General features: G+C 42.2%; 1 pseudogene; it reads right to left on the minus strand.

The window, feature by feature from the left end:
* Positions 1-12,017: 12,017 nt before the first annotated feature.
* LOC145395834 (uncharacterized) lies at positions 12,018-17,488 on the minus strand (annotated as a pseudogene).
* Between the last annotated feature and the right edge of the window lie 9,308 nt (positions 17,489-26,796).

Consider the following 26,796-nt stretch of genomic DNA (forward strand, 5'->3'; position numbering starts at 1 on the left):
AATATTATAATCAATATTATATACTAATAGATTTGCATCTGTCAATGATAATTGCTGCCGGAGGACCTTCAGCTGCACGGCCGAGCATATGTCAGGACTCCATATTATAATTACAAATCATAATGGATAAATAGATAAATAGATAGATAGAGAGACAGATGGAAGCAGGAAGTCAGATGATGAGAAGGTATTGTGTGCGAGAATCGAGCAATGCTAAACATGCTTACACGCTCTTAACTCAAGGAATGCTTTATAGGCACACGACAGCGCCTCGTGACCATACACACATACTCACACACAGGCTTCTAGAACTTTCCAACCACAGTGAACACACGTGACACGACCCCTGCTTCACCAGAATTTAGGAAAGAGAGCTCAGAAGGAGACAGGCCATAGAACAGGCAGGTAGTAGGGAGAAGGGCTTAGCAACATGGAAGAGAGAGAGAGAGAGCGAGACAGGGAGGTAGCTCGCGGGACTCTACTTAACTTCACTCGTGTGTGAGAGACTTTGTTAATATTTCCAAGACAAATAAAAATAGTCCCATACTATTCTTTACCTCTCCTGTCATTGCATGACAAATGGGAACGAAGATTATCTACTTACAAACAACTCAAGTATAACAACCGCTCGTCCACAAGTCTAATAGATAACTTCTCTACAAGTAACTACAAAGTCCTTTTTGTGACATTGGAAGGCAAGGACCTGCAGAAAAAACAGGAATATGAGCCACATACAGCAATGATTTGTTTATGTCCAGCTCTTTGGTGGCGAAATCCATGATACATGGACTATGATTTATGGGAAATGACATGGTTATGTCGCTTTTGTTTCCTTCATTTGTGTTATTGTCATGTATTTTACATATCTATCTATCTATCTATCTATATATATATATATATATATATATATATATATATACAGTTGGATTAGTTGGAGGAAGATTGTACTACAAGGTAACTCAATCATTTTTGTAAATTAAACAGGCATGCCAACACTACCGACTGAACAAGAGACGAAGCATTACACATCTTATAAGACCCCAGGGTGCCAATACTTTTTTCATTGATGGTAAATATGCAGCAATCAGGAAGGTAGTCTATGGTCCATGACAGGAACACATTTTACTTTCGCGTTTTTCATCTAGAGGAAATCTTTGCTTAAGTCACATTGACAAAAATTACTGTATGCTCTCCCTTTGTCCTGCTACCATCATAGTCAGGTCTACTTACTTCTACATTCCCATTGTATCCTTAAAATCTGCCCTAATAAATATTTTTGCACCTCTATTAAATTAGATCATCCACCATCTACGCACTTTTTGTAATGGTGTCTTCAGATGACACTACACTGGCTGACAACCCAAGTGGTTTCGTGTACTCCAAACAACGGCATAAAGACCTGGCAGTCTACTGGTGAAAGTACTATGATCGGATGTGGCCTGTAAAGCAACGGATGAGTATTGAGCATTTGTGGGCAGGCAGTGTCCGAGACAGTGGAGAAGTGATTTGCAGTCCTACTGGACCCAGGTTCGAAACCTGGCTGGGGCAGGGAACAGCATAAGGATCTGAAACTCTTTGAAGCAGTTATTACTAGTCTGCCATCAGACCTGCCGACATGTAAGAGTAACTATGAGTGCCAGTATACTAGTTCTGTGTGAGATAGCCTTAGCATGTATTCAGTATGGCTGGTATATGGAAGTGCATAGTACATAAAAGGACTGATGGGCCTCAGGAAATGGGCTATGAAGCCCATGCCCAGACTCAGACACACACACACACACACACACACACACACACACACACACACACACACAAAATGCTCACATAATTTTGCTCAAGGGCAGTAAGATGGTTAGTCACGCTAAATGTCTCAAAGTAAGTAGCACGGCCCCGGTTCCCTAAGATCCTGATGACTGTAGCACCAGTTAAGCAGGGCAGTACACCCAAGGTGGATGGAAAGCTGATGACAGGGGGAGCTGGAGCTCCCGTTTCATCAGCCCTTGGGACTGCTTCCCGACCATCCCCCTTTGCTGGACATTTTCAGCGTCTCAGTAACATGGAGAGTAGGCCAGCATGCTCTCCAATGCAAGTTTCTCTAACTATCAACACCAAACTACATGCACAGTACACACTACACTTCCTTTTCCAAAAATCCAATAGAAATTATGGCTTTGAAATACTTAGCCTAGGAGTCCCCAAGGGGGGGGATCATAAATGCCCCGACCTTCCGCCCCTCTCCCCGTGACAGCTCGAGCTGCCTGGAACCACTGTCTGACTCACTTCTTCATTTCTGCAACATTTGTGGCCTTTCCTCTAACTTTCGTTCTTTTGAGCACCACCTCTCCTCCTCTAAACCTCACCTTTTCCTAACTGAGACTCAGCTGTCTGAGGCAACTGACAGCAAACCCTTTTCTGTATCCTCCAACTCATTTCAAAGCCAAAGATGGTTGTTGTGTATATATATATATACACAACGACTTATCTTTCTCTCTTGTTCCTGAACTAGATTCTTCTGAATTCTCTACACTCTGGCTTCAGCTTTCCTGTCATTCTCTGACTAAATATATCTGCACTGTTTACTTATCTCCTACTTCTACTGACTATCAAAAATTCTTCGATTGTGTTACTTCTACGATGGAACACATTCTATCCATTTCTCCTTTCTCTGAAATCTCCGTTTATGGAGATTTCAATGTTCACCACCACCTTTGGCTCTCCTCTCTTTTCACTGATCCACCTGGTGAACAAGCTTACACCTTTTCTATCCTTAATGACCTAGAGCAGCTTGTACAGCACCCTACCCGTATCCCTGACCACCTTGGAGAGAGCTCCAACATACTTTACCTCTTCCATACAACTAATCCTTCTGCTTACACTGTTAATCTTTTCTCTCAGTTGAGCTCCTCTGCTCACAAACTTATCACCTTAACCTGTCCTATCGCCCCAGTACGGCCTGTGGACCCTCCAAAGAAACGTTGTCTGTGGCACTTTGGAGCCGAAGATTGGGAGGTCCTCAGGCGGTACTTCTTTGATTTTCCCTGGAATGATTATTGCTGCAATGGCCAGGAGCCATCTGACTGTGCCTTGCGCATTATGGAGGTTATTCTCTCGGGCATGGAAGCATACATTCTTTTCTCATATCGTTCGACTAATGCAAGAAAGCCTTTGATTAATCACGCTTGTTCTAATGCTGTCTGCAACAAGGAGAGGGCCTATAAAAGGTACTGGAACCAACCCACCCCTGAAACACATCTTTTTTACATTTCTGCCCGGAATTGTGCTGAGTCTGTTCTTCACTCTGCTAAAAATAATTTCATCCGTACTAAATGCTCTCAACTCTCCAACTCGAATTCTTCCCGCTCCTTCTGGCACCTTGCCAAAAACCTTTCTAACAACTTTATCTCATCGTCCTTTTCTCATCTTTTCTACTATGATGGTTCTGTAGCTATTTCTTCTACAGATAAAGCAGATCTCTTTGCTCAGGCTTTCTCCTCGAATTCCACCTTAGACGATTCTGGTGCTGTTCCTCCATCACTTCCGCCCTCTGACTTCATCATGACTGACGTTAAAATTTCTTCAGCTGATGTATTTTCTGCCATCACAGACCTCAATACTAACAAGGCACATGGGCCTGTTGGAATCCCTCCTGTTGTTCTCAAGAACAGTGCTTCTGTGCATACACCTGCTTAGGCAAACTCATTCATCTTTGTCTATCAACTTGTACCTTTCCTTCTTGCTGGAAGTTTGCTTTCATTCAGCCAATCCCAAAGAAGGGTGACCATTCCCAACCCTCTAACTATCGTCGAATTGCTTTAACATCCTGTATCTCAAAAGTTTTCGAGTCAATTCTTAATAGAAAAATTTTAAAGCATCTTTCCTATCACAACCTTCTTTCTGATCGTCAGCATGGGTTCCGTCAGGGACGCTCCACTGGCGATCTTCTCACCTACCTTTCAGACTCCTGGTCATCCTCCTTTCGAGACTTTGGTGAAAGCTTTGCCATTGCACTTAACATCTCAAAGGCTTTCGATCGAGTCTGGCATAAATCTTTAATTTCCAAACTGCCATCTTATGGTTCCTATCCTTCTTTGTTTGCCTTAATCTATAGCATCCTTTCTGGTCATTCTATAGCCGCTGTTGTAGACGGCCATCATTCTTCTCCTACATCTGTCAACAGTGGTGTTCCTCAGGGCTCTGTCCTATCACCAACTCTCTTCCTTTTATTCATCAGTGACCTTCTAAGCTGTACATCTAATCCTATCCACTCATAAGCTGATGACTCCACCCTTCACCTTTCCATTTGGTTCCCACAACTCCCATCTCAGCAATTACTTCAACAAACAAGGGGTGAGGCTGTGGCACACCTAATGTCTGACTTGGCTTGTATCTCTGACTGGGGTAAAACTAATCTTGTTTTTTTTTTAATGCATCAAAGACTCAGTTCTTACACCTATCAACCCGACAAAATCTTCCACAAGTGCACCCACTAATATTTAATAACATTCAGCTTAAACCTGCATCATCCTTGAACATGCTTGGGGTTTCATTTACTCGGGACTTATCTTGGAAAGATCATATTACATATCTTGTAAAATCTACTTACAAGAGATTAGAGTGCTAAGCCGACTCCATTCCATCTTTACCCTTACACAATCGTTGACTCTATACAGGAGTTTTATCTGCCCCTGGGAGGGGTACAACTCTCATGTGTGGGGAGGTTCCCCACAGACTGCTCTTCTTAATAGGGTGGAGTCAAAGGCTTTTCGTCTCATTAACTCTCCTCCTCTTACTGACTCCCTTCAACCTTTGTCTCTTTGCCACACTGTTGCATCTTTATCTCTTTTCTATCGCTGCTCTAATGGTCACTGCTCCTCTGAACTGTCTGCTTGCATTCCTCCACCTCTACGACAGGCGCTTAGCACCTGTCTAGCAGCAAACTCTCATTCCATTTCTATCTGACTCTCTAATGCAAGAGTTAACCAATACTCCCAGTCCTTCATTTATGCAACAGGTGAACTCTGGAACTATCTCCCTCTGTCTGTATTCCCTGCTTCCTATGATCTCCAGTCTTTCAAATTAAGTGTGTCCAGGCACCTCGAAATGGTTGGATCTTGAATTTGGCTCTCTCTTGTATTTTGTTTTTCTCTTGGAAGGAACAATTATTGCGGGCTCGTGGCCAATGGTTTTTTCTTCCTCACATAAAAAAAAAAAAAAAAAGAGGCAGTCTTGCTGAACAGCCCCGAGTCCCTAAGGAAGGCCACGGCCGAGACTGGGCTTTCCCACAGAGGTCTCAAGAAGTGTATGTTGTGTTGTTGGTGTAGGTGATTGAATGCAATGCAATATTTCATAATGTGCTTAACAGTATGGGATGCTGTTTTACATCCTGGACAGGCATCAGCAACGGAGTCATCCAGCCTCTTCTGGTAACTTAAGAGGGCTGGGTGATGCCCATATCTCAGCCTGGCCAGTTGGACCCTGTCCTCACGAGAGAGATAGGATTCAGAAAGGTGGATATCAGGAGGCCGTGCATGCAATTATGTGTTGTCTTTAAGTGATTAATTGGAGCGGCGAATTATTTCAGTATCGATATACTTCTGGAAACTGGTCTGAGTCGGGCAAGGGGGGAGAGATGACAGTATTTGTGTATGATATCGTGTGCTGGGGATTGTATTGATGTTCACTGGTGTGTGTGGATGTGCTCCCATGTATTGTGGTGGATATTGTGGGTTTGTAGAGGCTGCAGCGAGAATTTGGGTGCCTTTCATGTCTAAGTGATCCTTGACTTTGAGTACTTTGGTTTCTTGATGTAGGTGGTTTGTGGGTGTAGTAGCTGTGTAGCCTGTGATTATTTTTAAAGCCTTGTTCTGTATGGTATGTACTGTAAAGTGTTTTAGTGTGCTTTAGTGAGGTCAGGAGTCCAAGTAGGGCTTGCATAATTCATCACTGAATGTATATACTGTTTGTATACTGTAGTGGTGGGTTCTTTGTTGTGTCCAAATGTTGTATGGGCAGGTGACCTCAAGGTACTGAAAATAACCAAACGGTGCAGATGTAACTACTTGTGAGGATACTGAATGGATAGCAGATATTTATCTTTGAAAAAGGTCGTATACTATGAGAAAAGTTTACCCAAGCTAAATTTTAGTATGGTGTTATTTTTTTTAAATACTTGCATTGATTATTTGAGAGTTTTTTCAGTGTTTCTACCTTCAGAGCCCTAGAAGTGTATTACATTTTTTTCCCGTATATTTTTATAACGTACTGCGAGATCATGTTAGAAATTGATTCTTATTAAGTTTACTAGTTTTGGACGCTTTGTGTTGGATTAAAACCCTTTGTATAATATTTATGTAAGTATGGCGTGGTCAATAAACTATCTGTAGATCGATCCACCCATCTTACCAGTACAGTAAACAAGCAGGGCTGATCTAAGTCGTAAGAGGTCTAGTTACGTCATGTACCCGAGTGGGCTTTTGTAAAAACTTTTCCGACGGTGTAATGGGTTAATCATCACCTTTCTCGTGATTCACTAGAGAAGGAAGTCATATATCTCTGCACTTCCGTAGCTCAACTCCCTCTACATGAGCCATTTCACTGATAAACCGTGCATGTATTAAGTCTGCGACTAAATGTCGTTGATCAATGCATGCGTTAAACATTACATGCCCCAGTGTTACGAGTTACTATTCTTTTATGTAAATAAAAACATTGAAAACGTTACTTGCATGATGTTACCTAGGTGGTTTGTGCTTCACCCTCTCTTGCTGTTTTTCAGCGACTGATAACTAACACAGTACTAGTGAGCAGTCTCTGGAACCACAGATCTCATGGTTCAACAGAATTAGAAGGTATTTCATTATGATAACCTGACTCTGTAACCTATTTTAATTTAACTGGCCCTGGTCCGGTATAATTTGCACAAACCAGGTTTAGATCAAACTACAGCATCTCTAGTATAACGCTGAATGCTGAAGAATTATTTCTTGTGATGAGAAGAAGGGAAACAGAAAGGCATAGGAATATAAGAGCATTTACTGTTTTCACTGTTTGTGCCCACGTGCATTCCTTATCGAGGCACAACAATTTTTTTTTTCCCTTACTGACAAAATGAATTACTTTCTCGGTTAAATTAAAAACTAACTATTGCCTCCAGTAAGATAACGCTCTTGAAAGTTTGTTGGCTTAATCAACAGTCGAGTGTATTTAACTTAGCAGACAGTTTTGAAACAAAAGGAGGTAAGTATATTCTTCATTATCACCGTCGCTATGAATGACGGGGGAGGGGGGAGGAAGGACTTGAAGTTAAGACAATCTTACTAGCTAGAGGAAAAAAAAAAAACGGTCTGGGGTTCAAGATATTAAAAAGTTAAAGTTGTAAATTGTTTAGTATTAATTATGAGAAAAATATATGTTATTCTAGTCAAATGTGATCTGTATTATGCCAATGTTATTCCATTCAGTCTGCTAATGTATTTCTTTATTATATCATTGCTGTCCAAGCGACTTTATTCAGTTTAGGTGAGTATTATAGTTTTTGGCAGGTTTAGATAGAGCTTTTATTAATCCATCCTCTACCAAGGCACTTTTTTAAGTTGAGTAAATCTTTTTCTGGTTGCAAGAGTAAACTATAACAGACGACCTTGAGCTGAAGACATAAGTGGTCAAGATAAGTTTCTTAGGAAAATACTTAACAATGTTAGTAATTCGGTGGTTTTGAATTTTCATTCAAGTTTGGGGAATATAATTTGCTGTGCTTATCTCCTTCAGCATGAGGGCCGTCTTTTTGTTGTTTTTTTCCACTTTCCTTTGAAGTTTTTTTTTTTTATTACGTTACGGGAGCTCCCAGGTACCAAAGAAGTCAATGAAGGCTGTGATCAAAATTACTACCGTTTGCTGCCAATAATTGTTCTAATGGTAGTAAGAGGAAAAAGTCAACACTTTTATGGGCACATGCAAATTTATGGAGTAATAAAAATTACCATTGCAAGATTTTCTTTTCTTTCCATTAAAAAGGAACAGCTTTTACGTCAATATTTATTCATATCGCCTTTAGTTCTTATAATATTAGTCAGCAATTTTGTTGAAATGCCTGTGTAAGTCAGCATTGCTCATAATTAATGATGTGCCTGGCAACCTAAAAATAAGTGTACTGTATTAGAAATAGACCCTGTTATCCTGAATTACGGCTTTGGAAAAACAATTATAACTGCATCCATAAATCTTTACAGTCATTAATATCGTTGTTGTATTTTGTAATATAGAAACAAAATATGTCTATTTTTGTATAAAAGAACCATCGATTTTAAATGCAAAAGTTTTTTTTCTTTCTGTACCTCCACCTCAATGTACTTTTTACTCGTTCAAAATGCCTCACCATTTTTGTTGAGTAAAAGGTTGAAAGGCTAAGTCCATCATCTGATTGGCCTGCATCATTAGGTACTACCTATCTATTGCCAGACGCCTTAATTCCGTAAGGGGTGACTACAAACAAATCGCTTCCATGTCGCCCTGTCCCCCGCCATTTCACTGCCCTGCTTCGGCTCCCACCCCCCTCTCTCATATACCTCTCCACTCCATCCTTCCACCTCATCCTTGGCCTCCCCTTCCCTCTCCCCCCCCCCCTCCACCTCACTCACATACACTTTCTTCGTCAGTGTCTCGCTGTCCATTCTCTCCACATGGCCAAACCACCTCAGTGTGTTTCTCCTAACGCTTCTTATCGCACCCACATCTACACCACAACGCTCCTCCACTTCCTCATTTGTCAGTCTGTCTCTCCATGTGACTCTACATGCTCCTTTCAAATAACTCATTTCCACTGCTCTCACTCTTGACTTCTGTCCCTCCAACAAGGTCCAAGCTTCACGTCCATAAGTTAGAGCTGGTATCACAAAATTGACATGCAGTAACGTTTTCACTCCTATGCTCATTTCCCAGATTTTTATCACTGTTTTCAAGGAACCAGCAACCTTGTTTCCTTGTTGTACCCTTTCAAGCACTTCACCCTGTAAACTTGCATCCTTACTCACCACCCTACGCAAATACTTAAACGCGCCCACATTTTCCATTTCCTCCTCATCCAACCTCACTGTACATTCACTGACTTCATTTCTCACGAAGACCATAACTTTACTCTTCCCTACATTCCCCTTTAGATTCCGTTTCTTACACACTCTCCCAAACTCATCCACCAAGCCTTGCAGCTCCCATTTGTCTTCACTTAACAACAAAGTATCCGCAAACAACAGTACAGGGAGTTTCCAAACACTGCTCTCTCTTATTAGGGCCGCTTCATCATCCACTGCCCTACTTTGTAGCCTATCTCTTTTATAACCCCATCCATATACAGACTGAACAACCATGGAGGCATGACACATCCCTGTTTCAGTCCAACCTTCAGATAGAGAAATTCACTCAGTTCACTATCCATACACACTGCAGCCTTAGTTCCTTCATATTGTGTAACACACATAAGTTTGATCTAAATCCGTTGAGGGGTTCAGGAGATGTCGCCCCCACACCCATATGACATTGACCTTTGTCCCCTTGACCTTGCTGACCTAATCAGTTCATCGTCGCGTCATACTGTATCCTTAGCAAAAGTTTGGTCGAATTCCGTCGTGAGGTTATACCCACAAGTATAACAAACTTCAGTAACTACAGAGGAGGCTCCGTAGCATCTCTTCCTTAAAGACTTACTTTTGTATACGGATGTTGAACATAATTCTGCACGTCACTTAGGCAGAGTACGGCGATATTAGACTGATCTAAACAACTCACAAAAATGTAGTAAGTTGTAATAAGAAAAATAAATAGTTTGGGAAGAGGTGATAGGGAGCTTCCTTGGCCGACGAGAATACATGACTAGATCACTGGGCCTCTTTTTCAGGACAGTTCTAGTATTATATTCCAGCTAATGACAACTGGTTGTTGCCCAAAAAAGTTTACATAGAAAAATGGTGGGCATTTTTGTTCATACTGTCCCCTGCTGCAGGAAACTGATCACCCTCGCCTTAAACGTCGTACAATTGCTCGTATACCAAGTCCTATAGGAGGCTTCGTGACTCTTGGGCTCATATTCTCGTCGGTTATAGAAGCACCCTAACACCTTTTCCTGAGCGATTTCTATTCCTTATACGATCCTGTCACAAAATGTGTTGTGTAAATCCTTCTAACATCGCCATATCCAGCATGAATAACGCACAAAGGGATATTAGCCAGCCATATCCAATAGTAAATCGCTGAGGGGGAGGTGCTAACCAGCCTCCTTACACGGCCGGAATACTGGCCTTGTTCCTTATCAGTTTCTTCTGCATATTACACTTTAACATTCTCTTGTGTTTTATTTGTCATTTTACCACAGACACAGTATGCATCAGTGGCATACATAACGATACTAAAGTGTAATGTAGTACAGAGTGAATCGCCAAGGAAGAGGCGTTACGAGACCTCTGAGGCGACTAAGAATACGCCCGTAGGTAGCCTAGTGCCGGTCGCGATGTCCGTTCTGTTTACCGTTGTTGCAGTTTTTCTCAGACAGGAAAGTCTACGTTGGGATAGGGATGTTTTCTTAGTGTTAGGTTAGGTTAGTTGGTTAGTGAGCTTGGTTATTATGTTAAGGCATGTTAGGTCACGGTTGACAGAGAGAGAGAGAGAGAGAGAGAGAGAGAGAGAGAGAGAGAGAATGTTCAGTGTGGGAAAATCAAACATAGCTGGTCGTGAGGGAATAGTATACTGGGCAGCGTCTCGGTTCCATACGCCTCTTGTGAACCAAGAGAAGACTGAATGAGATAAATAGATATATGAATTGACTCGTATGGTCATTACCAAAGGATATTGATGTCATTTCTGTGACTGATCCTGTTTCTTTAACCTAACCAACTCATTCCTGGTGGCAGTAGAGTAGGTGACTTGGTTAATCATTACCGTTATTATTTCATCCAATCGCAGGATTAGACCTTAACCTCTTCAGACTGATATCGTATTCCTTATTTTATTATTGCTACCTCTAGACGATGTAGCTCATTTCTGAGGAAAGTTTTCCATATGGGGAGTTAGATAGTGATACTACTGACCCCTTACATACAAAAGGTTTCCACTGAGGTTAATGAAATTGTTTGTCTGTACAAAAATTAACCAATCAGGGGGTTGATGCAGTACAAGGTAAAATGATACTAAACTCTGATGCAGCCAAACTGAAGCTTGAGTTAAGATATACATTTTAGTAGCATGGATAATAGTGTCAAATATTGCTCAGTCCTGAAAGTTCGCAGACATAATCGTTCTGGCTCATCAAACAATGGCATGAAATATTCCTCTCACATCATCTTATCATGAACAGACGTGGAAACAACAGACAAATATCCTCTTCATTACTAAATTTTTCACCAATATTCTAACGACTTATTTATGGAACATGGCATTATTGTCTGTTGGTAGGAATTACATTATATACAAACTATAGTTCATCTGTCCTGAACCATTTTTGTCTCTGGTACTTCTGGTCATATACTGACTTCAGCTAGTGTGGGGTGACGTAAAAAAGGCAGTAAATTATGCGATTTTGTCTTCAGCTCATCACACACATGAACCAATAGATTAGGGCCAGCAAAAATAATCTAGGTGGTAATATTCCTCACCTGCTATTATTCACACCTGTGTTATAATCCCCACCTATGTTATAATCATTACTAGTGTTGTAATCCTCACCTGTTATAATCTTTACATGGTATAATCGTCATCTGTGTTATACTCATGTGCTATAATCAGTGGCGTACCTGAGGGGGGGGGACTGTTTGAAACTGCCCCCGGGCCCCCAATTGAGGGGGGGCCCCAAAAAAGCCTTAAAAATTTATATGCTTGTTATTAATGTTTAAAAATATATATATTTATTATCCCGACAATCTCGACTGAGATATTAGATAAGTTTTGAGCATGAGGGGGGCTAGGTTCTTTGCGGGGCACCCCACCAGGAGGGGGACCCCGCAAAGAACCTAGCCCCCCGGGCCCCGAAATCTCTAGGTACGCCCCTGGCTATAATTGTCATCTGTGATGTAATTCTCACAAATATAATTCTCAACTGTGTTATAAACCTCTCCTGTGTTATGATCCTCACCTGTGTTGTAATCCTCACCTGTTATAATCCTCACCAGTATTATAATCTTCACCTGTGTTATAATCCTCATCTGTGTTATAATTCTCACCTGTGTTATAATTCATACCTCTGTTATATTCTCACTAGTGTTATAATCATGAGTTATAATCCTCATCTGTGTTATAATATTCTCACCAGTGTTATAATCTTCACCTGTGTTACAATCCTTTCATGTGTTAAAATCCTTAGGTGTTTTATAATCATCACGAATACTCGTACAGTAATTCTCACCTGTTTTATAACCCTCAGATGTGTTATAATCCTCTCCAGTGTTATAATTCTCTCCAGTGTTATAATCCTCTGCTAATTTTATTATCCTCACCGTATTGTAATTCTCATCTGTTACAATTCTCACTTGTGGTATAATCCTCACTGTGTTATAATCCTCACCATTGTAATAATCCTCATGACTGTTATAATCCTCACTGTGTTATAATCCTCACCAGTGTAATAATCCTCACTAGTGTAATAATCCTCATGACTGTTATAATCCTCACCAGTGTAATAATCCTCATGACTGTTATAATCCTAACTAGTGTAATAATCCTCATGACTGTTATAATCCTCACTGTGTTATAATCCTCACTAGTGTAATAATCCTCATGACTGTTATAATCCTCACTGTGTTATAATCCTCACTAGTGTAATAATCCTCATGACTGTTATAATCCTCACTGTGTTATAATCCTCACCAGTGTAATAATCCTCCTGACTGTTATAATCCTCAATGTGTTATAATCCTCACTAGTGTAATAATCCTCATGACTGTTATAATCCTAACTAGTGTAATAATCCTCATGACTGTTATAATCCTCACTGTGTTATAATCCTAACTAGTGTAATAATCCTCATGACTGTTATAATCCTCAATGTGTTATAATCCTCACTAGTGTAATAATCCTCACTAGTGTAATAATCCTCATGACTGTTATAATCCTAACTAGTGTAATAATCCTCATGACTGTTATAATCCTCACTGTGTTATAATCCTAACTAGTGTAATAATCCTCATGACTGTTATAATCCTCACTGTGTTATAATCCTCACTAGTGTAATAATCCTCATGACTTATAATCCTCACTGGGTTATAATCCTCATGACTGTTGTAATCCTAACTAGTGTAATAATCCTCATGACTTATAATCCTCACTGGGTTATAATCCTCACTGTGTTATAATCCTCACTGTGTTATAATCCTCACTAGGGTAATAATCCTCATGACTGTTATAATCACAAACTGTATTAAAATCCTTACTTACGTTATAAGCCTTTTGTGCGTTAAACCCTCACCTGCGTTATCTGCCTCAGCTATTCTATAATCATCAACTGTGTTATAATCCTCACTTGTGTTACAATTCTCAGAACATCATCCAGTGCTGGCTTGAATGGGGCATCAGCGGGTAGTTTCCAGGCAAAAAGCGTTTCCTGTAAACACTGCTTACCCAGATACAAGGACCAGGTTCCATCCAAGTTTGCGAAGTCCTTGGGGACGATCAGTTGGGTGTTTAGCAAGAATTCGATGTGCACACGCCTCCTGTTGTGGTATGAAAGTAGTTTTTTGGCTACATTAGTTTACAATTTTTGTCTTTTTGCACCTTATTTCACGTAGCCCAGTCATATAAAAAGAAAATACAGTGTCTCTACATGCTTTCCATTACGCTTCTTCGTGACCAGCCTCAGATTCTTGTGTCAGTCTATTGTTAAACCTCAGTACAGAAAATGGAAAGATGGCAGTTTTAGGTCAAGTTAGAGTAAAAAGAGTATAGTTGGTTACTTTCCCCATTACTGTCTTGGACTGAGTTGCTTAACCATGAGTTCATATGCAACTGATGGGGCTATTTTAGTAGTTGAGATTACATGCTTATCTGGATGTGAACCCGTTGGTTTACAGGTTGAAGTTCCCTTTCCCTGCAGTCCACAATCCTTTTGTGGCAGGAGATAGGGAAGGGAGTATGAGATGTTTGTAAAACCAGGCAGCTTCACTACCCAGTCATATCAGTGCTTCTGGGTAAAACCATTCATCTCCAGCAGCAGCTGGGGCAGTAAAGACTGCATGAACACAGATATGTAGATTTTCTGGTATATATTCCCTTTTTCAACACGAAAATGTATTATTTTAATTATGCTCCTTCTACAAGGGAATCCAATACTGGAAAAAGACGCCTTATCGCGGTGGTACTGATACAATTGGTCGGGTTTGCTGCCTGCTTATACAAACGTCACTCAACTCCCTCACTCTCTCCAGAAGGAGGTTGGCATACTGCGGGAGGGCAATTTCAGCCTGCAGTCTGCTTGGTTCACACTCAGAAGGCATGGGATTCCAGCTATTACTACCGCTACCGCAAACGAAGCTGACGGTTCACTGTTGAGTACATCCAACTCATAAAGGGAAATATAAACAGTGTTTGCATGATTTTTCAGCCGGTCAAACGGTTCAGAGCATTTTACAGTTTGTTTCCCTCCTTCTGCGTTCCCCTATCAGTGCAACTGGAGATAGAAGTTTAACTTTGGCTGTTACGAAACTTATACTATATTCTTTTAACTCTGACTTGGGCCAAAATTGTTGTCTCTGTCATGAAAGCTGAATTGTAGCAATAGGTTAACACTAGAATATCTTGCTAATCATTAGATGTTATGGGAAGGATGTAGGATCTTAGTATAGTCTTTTTCAGCCACTGGGCAACGCGAATTTAGCTGCACAAGAATAAAATCAGTTAAACTTGTTACGAACTGTACGGGGAGATTTGCGACTCTGGGGGTCAAATAAAAGGCAAAGACGCTTAAACAAGTAAATCTTATGTTACTTACAAAATTTCTACGGAGCACATGTCAGAATTAGACTCTTTTACGAGTATATAATAAACAAGAGCACAGCAGGACACTTCTTACTTAGAATCACTTACAAATCTACTCAGACAAGATCAGTTGTACACTTCAATAAACAGAAAACTTACTGGGAATAGTTACACTATTGTACTGCTACATACAGACGTCGGAATAAGTTCGTTTCCTTTTCCGTGGACTAAGGTGTTTGTAACACTGCTCGATGGAGAGCTATCCCCTCCTCCTCCCTTCCTCATAGTCCCCCACTCCCCCCCCCACTTTTCTCTCCGACCCCATGACCCCACCCGGTACCCTCCATACTCTCGCTCACAGCCACCTAGGGGTTTCTGTACTTCAAGCACCTCCCTAATTACGTGTAGTCCGAACAACTAATAAAGGAATAGTACAGTATATATCATAAACCAAGTTAGGAAAAGGTTTACTACACTGCGTGTGTGTGTGTGTGTGTGTGTGTGTGTGTGTGTGTGTGTGTGTGTGTGTGTGTGTGTGTGTGAGAGAGAGAGAGAGAGAGAGAGAGAGAGTTAAAAGACAGGGAGCAACAGGGGGAGAGGGAGAGCGAGTGGAAAGATGAGAAATGAGAGGGCAGTTATGGAGAAAATAAGAAGGGCAGAGGCAAGGAGAGAACAACGAGAGCTAAGAAAAGAGACAGAGAGTGAAAAGAAGAGACAGTAAGAGGTGAAATGAGATACAAGCAATGTGAAAGGGAAAGAGAAAAGGGAGATGTGAACAGAAAGGCCGGGAGACAGAGAAGTAGAGACAAAAGGGGAAACAGCTGAGAGAAAATGGGAATGGTGCAAACATAAACACAGGGATGACAAAAGGAGAAAGTGGGAAAGAGAGCGACGGAACGAAATACTAAAAACGATAATGAGGAAAATTAGGAAAATTAGAAAAGGAGGAAAGGTAACAGGGAGGAGGAAGAAAGTGTGTTATTCTGGCAAAGACGAAAGCATTGAGGCTGAGTAGAAGAAATGACATTCAAGTAAAAAGGGAGGGAGAGAAACAGAGAAATTAGAGATATTTGCCGATAGTAGAGATTAAGGGTGGGAAGAAAATAGGTTAATTTTTAGAGCAAGAAAAAGGAGAGGGATGTTAAGAAGGGAAGACAAGGGGAGGGAGAGGGAGGGAGGGAGGAGAAGACAGTGGAAAGAGCAGAATGAAAGAAGAGAGTTCGGGTAACAGGGAGAGACGGAGAGAGGAGAGAGAAAATGAGTATGCAGTTATTACTGGGGGATACAAGTAAAGAAATACGGAAAGAGTAATGGAGAAAAAAAGGTAAGACATGACAGACGAAAAATTTAGACAAAATTGTGACACAGGGAGGGAGAAAGAAGAGTGAGGTAAGGAGGAAGTGACAGAGGGAGAGAGAGAAGAAGGAAAGCAGAAAGGGAGGAATGTAGGGGCTGAGCAGCTAGCTGTAAAGAAAGGGAAAGCAGGGAAAAGGAAACTGGAGATGAGACAAAGGATCCAGAGAGAGAGAGAGAGAGAGATGGGGGGAGGGAGGGGCAGTACACAGACAGACACAGACAGATGAGTCGACAAGTATTCAGAAAGTTTGCGTTTGTGTGTGTGTGTGTGTGTGTGTGTAATAATAACAATAATAAATAATACTAATTGGTTTATTGGGTTAGCAGTTATACACTGACAGTGTACATGGGGTTCACTTAACATAGTTTATGCTAAATCTAGGAATAGACTGAGTTAATCATGTGCACAATGGATGGAATGGTGCTGTTCTTGTACTGGTCAGTCCTGGGCACTCTGATCGGCACAAGCTTGTTAATGTGACTTGTAGCGCAGCGTGGTGGAGGAACGTCAGGTGGGAGGAAGTGTCGGTGACGAGGGTGACATAATAGCCTCCTCCCAAACTTCCCCAGTGCCTCCCGATGCCACTCGGAAAGCCTTGGCAGACTTAGGGTAGTCAGGGTGTTGTCGTAGCCGTCATTGGCAGGGCCTAGGATGATCTTGCACGCCCTTTTCTGTGTCCTCTCGAGCTGCTGTTGTTGTGTGAGGGTGAGCGAGGAGGACCACTCTGGGGAGGCGTACATGAGGGGAGGGAGTATGAAGGCGGTATAAACTTCACGTAGCTCCTTTGCTGGCGTTCCCAGTGACTTGAGTCTACGCAGCATGTACAGTTTATATGAGGCTGTCCTCACTATGTTGATGATGTGTTGCTTCCAGCTCAGCCGGTCATCCACCGTTACACCAAGCAGTCTAGTGGACTGGACCAATTGAAGGGGATGGGCGCCCACTGACAGCTGGGGATGAGCCACGGCCTGTGACGAGGTACAGAAGTGCATCACCACGCTCTTGATGTGGTTGATTGTCACTTTGTTCTCATCAGTCCACTTCTTGAGTCTGTCCAGGCTGGACTGGAGTGGCGAGTAGTCCAGCTGCCTGGTGTTGATGGGAATGCCAACGGTACTTCCATCGATGCGGGGTGTCCGTGAGGGCATCGTTGATGACGATGAGGAAGCACAGTGGACCCATCTTGGTACCCTGGGGAACCCCACAGGTCAGAGGGAGGAGGGAGGAGATCGACCCCTGATACCTGACGGCCTGATGTCGCCCAGTGAGAAAGTCAACCAGCCATGCTGTCAGCTGTGGATGGAGTCCCAGTCGTATGGCCTTGTTGATAACAACAGTGTGGTCAACAAGGTCAAATGCCTTTCTAAAGTCAACAAAAGCGACAGCCAGAGAGGTGTTGCGTTTGTCCAGGTGGCTGTGTAGGAAGTCAAGAAAACTGACAAGGCAATGAGTAGTGGAGGAGGACTTCATGTTACCAAATTGTTGTATATCTATTGAGTTTTTAATTTTATCATATCCCAAGTCGAAAACAAAATCCTCACAAATAAGGCTCGGGATAGGGGTAATGGCAATTGGTCTCAGGTCACTCAGTGATTGTGGGCTATGGATTTTGGGGATGGGTGTTATGTAGGAAATTTTCCAGTCACTGGGGCAGGAGTTTTAAGATAATGAGGCATTAATTATGGAGGACAGTTGGAGAGCAAGTTCTGGAGCAAATTCTTTGTAAATTTTGATTGGCAGGTCAGAAGGTGTAGTAGATCTGTTATGCCTCAGTTTCTTCAATTTTGTAGCTACGTTGGCCACCTGGACAGAGGGGGATGGTGAGGGGGAATGGAGGTAGGCAGGTAGGAGAGAAGGGTCGAGAGGGGGCAGACTTTGACAGATAGAGGTAAAGTGACTGTTAATCTCTCGAGCTGCTGGGTCAGGTGATAAGTCAGAGGTACAGGGAAGAATAGAAGTTTGCTTTTGTAAGCCACAAAGAGCTTTGACTCTACTGAACCACCGACTGCTGTCTTGCTGTTTGAGTTGAAGTAGTTTGTTTGGGTAGTAGGATGACTTGGCTGCCCTGATCTCCCTGATGACCCTGTTCCTCAGGGACCTAAACAGGACTCGGTCGGTGTAATAAGTCCTGTTGCGTTGTTTGATGAGTCGCTTGAGGTGTGTGTGTGTGTGTGTGTGTGTGTGTTTGTGTTTTTTTTTTTTTTATGTGTCCGACTCTGGGCATAGGTTTCACAGCCTGCTATCAAGGCCCAGCAGCCCTCCTACATACCATGCACCTCTACATGTCACCACTTCGGCGCTAACACCCACCGTCCATATTGAATACATGCTAGGGCTGTCTCATACGGGACTGGTGTATTGGTATTAGCGGGGGTATTTTTACGACATGTCGGCGGGTCTTCTGGTAGATCAGTAAAGCCTGATTTTAATGTAATTCAAATCCTTAAACTGTTCCCTGCCCCAGCGGGGATTTGAACCTGGGTCCCTTGGGACTGTAGCCCACCTCTCTACCGATTAAGCCACCATCCCTGTGTCACTCCTATAACATTGTTCCATTTTTTCACGTGCATGTTTTCCTCCTCTCTGCTTCTGTTTCTCCTCTCGCTCACTTTTTTTTTACCAGTATTTCTCCTGATTGTTCTTACCATTCCAAGTCTCTCTCTGTCTCTGTCTCTGTCGCTGTCTCTATCTCTGTCTGTCTTTCTCTCTAGGAATAAAGAGATTGTTCTCACAGTCTACATCTGCTTAATATGACCACTTCCTGAGTTGCTGTGGAATTTTGGTCGACTTAAAAAGAGTTCAGGAGACTAACGTATCGCGTTCGCCTGAGGGCCGTGGGACTTTTTTAGTAGAAACATGTAGACTACAAAGTCAGCTCATCGAAGTGTTTAAATTCTGAATGAGTTTCACAATCATTACATACAAAGTTCCTTACTCTTGACACGGACTCGGCACACAACCATGGTTGGAAGCTGTAAATGAAAAAATTTACCAGCAGAATTACGTGCAAGATCTGCTCCACACAGAACTGACTCAACATGGACGTTGTTAACACTACAGTAGAGAAGTTTAACCCGCAGCGTCCCGTCGACGTACTTCCACGTCCTCACGTTATGTCACTGCCAATCCCGTTGACATACTTCAACGTCCTGCAATTGCAAGGTTCATAATTTCCACAATTTTCAAAATTCGCGCGAGATTTTCGATTCGCCCATGTACCCAAGCCTCCCCTACCTGCCGCCAGGCGGGCAGCGTCCTAGACCCCACGTGACCCGCGCTCGCCCTTGTCTCGGTCACTCACCTGCTAGCAGTGACCCAGGTCAGACATGGCGCGGAAAGGTCTCTCAGACGAGGAAATTGCATCCGCCCTGGAAGCCTTCACTGGAGATAGTGATTTTCCACTCGACGATGATGTGGTAGATCGCGATTACGTCCAGCCAGAGGAAGAAATAAGTAGCAGTGATGAAGAGGTCCCTTCACCCCGAAAAACGCGGTATGTGATATACCGTAAGGCAAGGGAAGGCCAGCCTGCTCCCCAACCATGTGCACGGCTATCTCTCCATCCCGAATCTGATGAGGACGAGGATGAGGACGATGAGGATGACGGCGGCTTAGGACGTGATATCGCCTCGTGGTTGGGAAAAGAAAAAATATCACCCCGAGGATCAGAAGGTGGGACGAGAAGACATATAAGGTATGGTGAAAGTCTTTTGTCTGGGGAAGTGGCAAGTGGTGTGGTGGGATTGCTGGGTGAAAGGGAAAGTGTTGTGGCGGCAGCACGGGGTGAAAGTGAAAGTGGTGTGGGGGTAGTGCGGGGTGAAGGGACAAGTGGTGTGAGGGAGGCAGCACGAGCACGTGGTGCACGTAGGCCTAGGGGAGAAGAGGTGGAGCCACTCCCCAGCACGTCTTTCGCCCCACAATATTCCCAAACTTCCTCCCCACAGCCCCAGGATGTGGGGAAAGGAAGGAAAGGGAAGGGAAAGGGTAAAGGAAAAGGGAGAGGGAAGAGAAGTGCGAGTGATGAGAGGCGCCACTCTCCACCTCCCCAACCTCCCCCACCACCCTCACCTCCCCACCCTGACGAAGGGGACGATGGGGACGTGGCTGGAGATGGTGGTGTCACGTGGAACTGGGAAGATGGGAGTAATTTTACTCCCATCATTCACCCTTTCACTGAGGAGTGGCGGTCTGGTTGCACGGCTCCAGGTGTGCATGCAGGTTCGTCTAGGGTGGATTTTTTCCACTTGTTCTTTGGGGAGGCGTTTGTGGGGCGCATAGTTGAACGGACTAATATATTTTGACGATCACAGCGCCGTGAAAGTGAACGTTTGGGAACCACGAGCAGGCATTCCCAACAATATGACTATCCCGTTACAATTTCAGAGATGTTCTTATTTTTGGCCCTGGTTCTCTTGATGGGTGTGGTAAGAAAAACCAAATTCCTGCCTACTGGACAACTGACCCAATGATCCTCACACCTTTCTTTGGAAATGTGATGAGTCATAACAGATTTCAGTATATTCTCAGCCGCCTCCACTTTTTTGATGCAGAAGATCCAGCCAATGCAAATAACACAGATAAAATGAGGAGAATTAGGCTGGTATTTGATCATTTACGGGAAATGTTCCGCTCCTCATTTTATCCCTACAGAGACCTCGTCATAGACGAGAGTCTTGTGTTGTGGAGAGGCAATATTTCCTTTAGGCAGTACATACCCAGCAAGAGACACCGTTTCAGGTTCAAGATCTTTTTTATGTGTGACTGTAAGACTGGTTATGTGCAAGACATAGTCTTGTACACAGGCGCACAGACAGATATAACAGAAGATCGGAGTATAGGACTCTCTGGGGCCGTGGTGAAGACAATGATAGAAGAGTACCTTCATCGTGGTCATGTGTTGTACCTGGACAACTGGTACACTAGCCCTCTTCTCGCTAGGTTCCTCCACCAACACGACACCGGAGTCTGTGGTACAGTCAAGAGAAACCATCGCCATATGGTCAAGATAGGGAGGAAACTTGACAAGAACGAGGTGGTTTTCTTCCAGGCCAATAACATCCTTCCCACCCCGTGGAACTACAACAGGAAAGTTTGCCTCCTATCAACTGTTCACAGCCCCCTGATGCACCGCACAGACTCCATGGATCACCGCAGCGAGAGGAGGCGCAACGTATGGAAACCCGAGTCTGTACTGGACTATAATCTGAACATGAGGCAAGTGGATCAGTCAGACTCGATGATTTCAAGTGTTGACTGTGCCAGGACCACGATGAAGTGCTACAAGAAACTCTTTTTCCACTTGCTCGACATCACGGTCCTGAACGCCCACTACCTGCACGCAATGACCACCGGAGTATCCGAGACCTTTGAGGGGTTTGTGAGGGAGCTGGCACATGAAATAATCGCCAAGCACACACCGCACCCGCACCCTCATGGCTGCCCAGACCCCCCTATGTCTTGCAGGACGCCACTATCCCAGCACAATCCCTTCCGACCCAAACCGTCGTAAACCCCAGCGTCGCTGCCATGTATGTAAGCACTCGACAGTCAGACCATCCACTCAGAGAAAAGACACAAGGTACGAGTGTGTCGAGTGCAATGTTGCGTTGTGCTTTCAGCCTTGTTTCAAAGAGTATCATAATTTCCTACACTACTGAAACTGTGTGGGAAGGCGAAATGACGCTCATTATAATGGTAAGGCCAGTCAGTAGGTGCTAAGTCAAATATAAATTTGAAACGGGTGTTATGTTTTCAGGAAAGTAATGTATAAGTTGAGAATTAGCGTAAGTTGAAAGAAGTGATATCAAAACTACACCCACTGTGTAAATCTGCGAAAACATGACGCTCAGTATAACACTCTGGTCAGTAAATATGTGATAGCAAGAATATAAAGTGGAAACGGGTGTAATGTTAGCATGAATAAAACATATAAGTTGAACAATAGTGTAAGTTGTAATAATTGATGTCACGAGTACACCCACATTCTGGTCAGTATGTGATAGGAATTATTTAAAGTGGAATTTGTTGTAATGTTAGTAGTAAGGTATTTTATAAGTTGATTACTAGTGTAAGATGAAACAAATGATATCGCGATAACACTCCCTGTGTAAGTACGTGCTAATATGACGCTCAGTTGAATCGTAAGTTCTGAAATTATGTGATATCAATTATATCAAGTGTAAACATGTGCAATGTTAGTGGAGAATTATTATATAAGTACAAAAATAGGTTGTAAGTTGAAATAGTAGTCATAGCGACTTCACCGTGTGTGTTACTATGCGCTATTATTCCGCTATATATTTACGTAAGGCCGGAAATTATCTCAAAACAGTTCTATAAAGTTGAAAAGTGTATAATGTTATTAGAAAAGTATTATGTAAGTAGAAAAAACACAATATGAGTTGAAACAACAGTCACAGCGAGTTCACTCACTACGTAAATAAGCGCTAACATTACGCTAAATGTTATCAAAAGGCCTGTGAATATGTAAAAACAGTTCAATATAATGTAAAATGGTATAATGTTATTGTAGAAGTATTATGTAAGTAAAAAAAATGATATGTATCATGATTTTCGAATGTTAGCTATTCATCGTGACCAAGTTGCCCGATTTTGCTCGTTTCACAGGATGGTACAATGCTTATTTCTGCTCTATTTTTGTATAAAATCCAATTTACTCTTTTATCACATGTTTTTATGTTTGTAATAAATACATATCTACTTACTTTCATTGGTTTCCCAGACTTATAATACCATAGAAAACGTTAGAGGCTCAGAGCACCTACGGAGAACACGGGGCCAGGTGGGACCAAGGCATACCTGTTTAGGGTAATTATGGACCCCGGAGAACAATTTCTTTGTGACTGACCATTGTTTCTGACCAAAAGCGAAAGTTTTAGCAAAAAAAAAAAAAAAAGGGTCGAAAAATGGTCGGGATTGGGGGGTACCAGTGGTGAAAAAGTGGTCGGGACGGGGCGGGTTAAAAGATTCATCAGCAGGATCTTACACTAGAATAAATGTGAATTGGATATGCATTCCCAGGCAAACGAGAAGTACTGTATCTCCATGGTATGGACTGCATAGTCATTAACATCCTAACTTATCCTTGTAACTCCTGTGTGTGTGTGTGTGTGTGTGTGTGTGTAAAAGAGGTGTTTACTACCACAACATAATCACTGCAGATTCTTTCTCTCTCTCTCTCTCTCTCTCTCTCTCTCTCTCTCTCTCACACACACACACACAGTATAGTGAACCTTTTCCTAACTTGGTTTATGATATATACTGTACTGTACTATCCTTTATTAGTTGTTCAGACTACACGTAATTAGGGAGATGCTTGAAGTACAGAAACCCGTAGCTGGCTGTGAGCGAGAGTATGGAGGGTACCGGGTGGGGTTATGGGGTTGGAGAGAAAAGTGGAAGGGGAGTGTGGGACTATGAGGGAGGAAGGAGGAGGGGATACCTCTCCATCGAGCGGTGTTACAAACACCCTAGTCCACGGAAAAGGAAACGAACTTATTCTGACGTCTGTATGTGTCAAATACAAATTCTTAACTTACAACTCGATTTCTTGGAGTACTTCTAACACTACATCACTAAACTAAGAAAGGACAGAGACTGGAATCGAGAGAGAAATGCTGTTTCACCTCCAGCCATTCTTCATCTATCCTAATAGCCTCGCTTCATTTTCCTCCAACCATCACTCCGAACAGTAGCATTTTATCTGTTTCAAATTCTTCAAGAGGGTGGTCCCACAAGGTTATTCAGCTGGGGCTGGCTCCTGCATTCTGTGAAGGCGGCCCACATCACTTGGATTCGGCTTTGCCTGCTTTTTCTCTTTGTAATTCAAAATGTGTTGATTATTATCACTGCTGATATGCTGTACTCCAAACTGGGTCGTAGTTGAGTCGGTACTAATAGTAAACTGAATCAGCATCAGTCAAGATAGGACAACATCATATGATCACTTTACATGGTCAATTCCCAGACAGTGGCCAGGCAGCTGGCAGTAACACCTGTCTTCCTGAAGAAAGAAAATTACAAGGAAAAATTTCTTTGCATTTCACAAGGTTACATCATCGACAAACAGTTTGACAAAACATTCCTTTCCCCCTTGACATGGTGGACATTCAGAGCATACTCTTGGAGGAACACAGCCCAATGGGTTAAGAGTTAATTCTTATCTTTGCTAAAAAATTTAGGGCAAGTAGCTGACTGTCTCCATACATAGCAATTGACACTGAATGTTAACCAGTGTACATTAAGAAATGTTGCTGGCTAAGTATGAGTGCATGGAGTTCAGTTTCAATAGTGGAGTAGCAACACTTAACTTTTTGAAAAAGTCATAAGAAGGTTGTTCAATACCAAGACCATCATCTTGTAACCGAACTGCACCGGCACCAACACCATTTGAGGAGCTGGAACTGAAATAAAAATCACTGGCAAATAAGTATCCTGCCAATATCAGTCATGATATCGTAATGGAAATGAGGCACCTTCCAACAGTTCATCACTCAAATTTTGGGCAGAACCAACGAAACCCATTACAGCAGCTTTTGAATTGCTTGTCAGAGTACAGACTAGAAGGGCTCTTCTCAAGTGTATCTGTCAGCCAGCGCATTCAACAAACAATTCCTGCCACTATCGCCTCTGAGCGCTCATTCAGCAAACTCAAGCTGATAAAAAAAAAAATTCTATGAACATTGACCCAAGCAAGACTTGTCGACTTGGCTAGACTCATATTGAGTCTGAACTTGCAAGATCTCTTGATCATGACGTTGTGCTTCATAATTTTGACAAGAGGAAAGCAAGGAAAGCACCATTGTTTGTAAAATGAATGAGCCATATATGTATTCTGTATATAATCATTATGTATTGTATTATGATTTTACTTACATTATTATCATCATTTAGTGCTTGGTTATTGCTTTTCTTGTACTTTTTGTAATAATTACACATATGTGTATCATGTGTATTTCTTATCACTCTAGTGGATGAAACTACTTCTGGTCAACAGTTCATTTGAATACATTTCTAAGTTGTTGAAGCAATAAAAAAAATCATGTTACATATACATATAGCATTTACCTACTGCAGGGGTGGGGGCTCCTAACTAGTCCTGCCCTGACACATTTCAAGCCTCTCGGCTTCCCTGGGTGATTCACTATGCTTAAAATTAGAGGTGATGCTTCAACGAAATTAGATCTGTTGCCGCTTATTATTTTACCAGAACAAAACCGTCTAGTCGCAAATCTTCTGAATATGTTCAGGAATGTCACAGAACTTCATACTGCCCTATTGTAGGTGCAAATAAGCAAACATGTAAACACCTTATGGGAAGTTCCCTCACCTGTAACAGTTATAGCCCCTGCTTAAGCAACTTCACTTACTTTGAAGGGCCGACTTACATTTACCATGTCCTTTGGTAAAGCAGGTAGTTCTGGATAGTCACATGGTCGCTGTCGTACCTCCTACATATAATACAACTCTTGATATATTTCTTTACAACTTGTTTATCCCTAGGAATCCAATACCTTTCTCGGACTCGGGCCAAAGTCTGTAGCACACCTCCATGAAGTGTTAACTCACGGGCTTCCTTAACAAGTACTTGTACGAAACAATCATCCTTGGGTAACAATATAGGATGTCTAGTTTGGAGAGGCAAATCAGCCTTTACTATTCTGCCCCGGCATCTGATTAGACCCTTTCTGTCTAAGAATAATCCTAAATCTCTTATCAGCTTATTATTGCCACTAGTGCCTTGACATAAAAGGTCAAAGATCTCTCCATAATATTTCTTTTGCAACTTTTTCACCCAATATGCCATGGGATCAAACTCCTCCAACCTCACCTTCTCACTTTAAAAATTTACAATTTATTTATTAGTGTTATGCAGTTGTCTTATTGTTGATAATCTTCTGATGTGTAGCACATCTGACTCAGGTACTATAGGCTCCAGGTTTACAACACTAACCTCGGCAATATTACACTGTTTCTGCTTAGACCATTCTTTAGTAAGTAACCATTTAGGACCCTTAAACCGCAAGTCATCTTTGATCAATCTCGCTGCTGTCTAGCCTCTCGGTAGATCAGCTGGGTTTTGATTGTAGGATACATGCATAGTCTGAATATGGAAGATGGTTCTGTTATAGTCATTACTCTATTTGTGGATGAAAAGAATATTACTGTCCTTCTTTCCTATCCAGTAAAGACAAATCTCACCGTCAGTCCATATGTAAGTTCTGTATCTTCAAACTGCCGTCAGGAGTAGTAGATTGATACCTGGCCAATTTGTTTCCTACTTTTATGTAAGCCTAATCCATCTGAGGTAGGGTTCTTCCTTTAATTGGTAAAACTATGGCTTTGGACATAATAATTTTACTATAATCTCCTGTTGCACAATAAGCTACTGCCCATATGCCTTTTGAGAAGCATCGCAAAATATATGCAAATGTGACTGTTCATTACTGTTTATCTGCCTGGGAATAAAC

This window comes from Coenobita brevimanus, chromosome 33, assembly GCF_032717465.1.
Source record: "Coenobita brevimanus isolate Jiangsu-jjx chromosome 33, ASM3271746v2, whole genome shotgun sequence".
Taxonomy (NCBI): domain Eukaryota; kingdom Metazoa; phylum Arthropoda; class Malacostraca; order Decapoda; family Coenobitidae; genus Coenobita; species Coenobita brevimanus.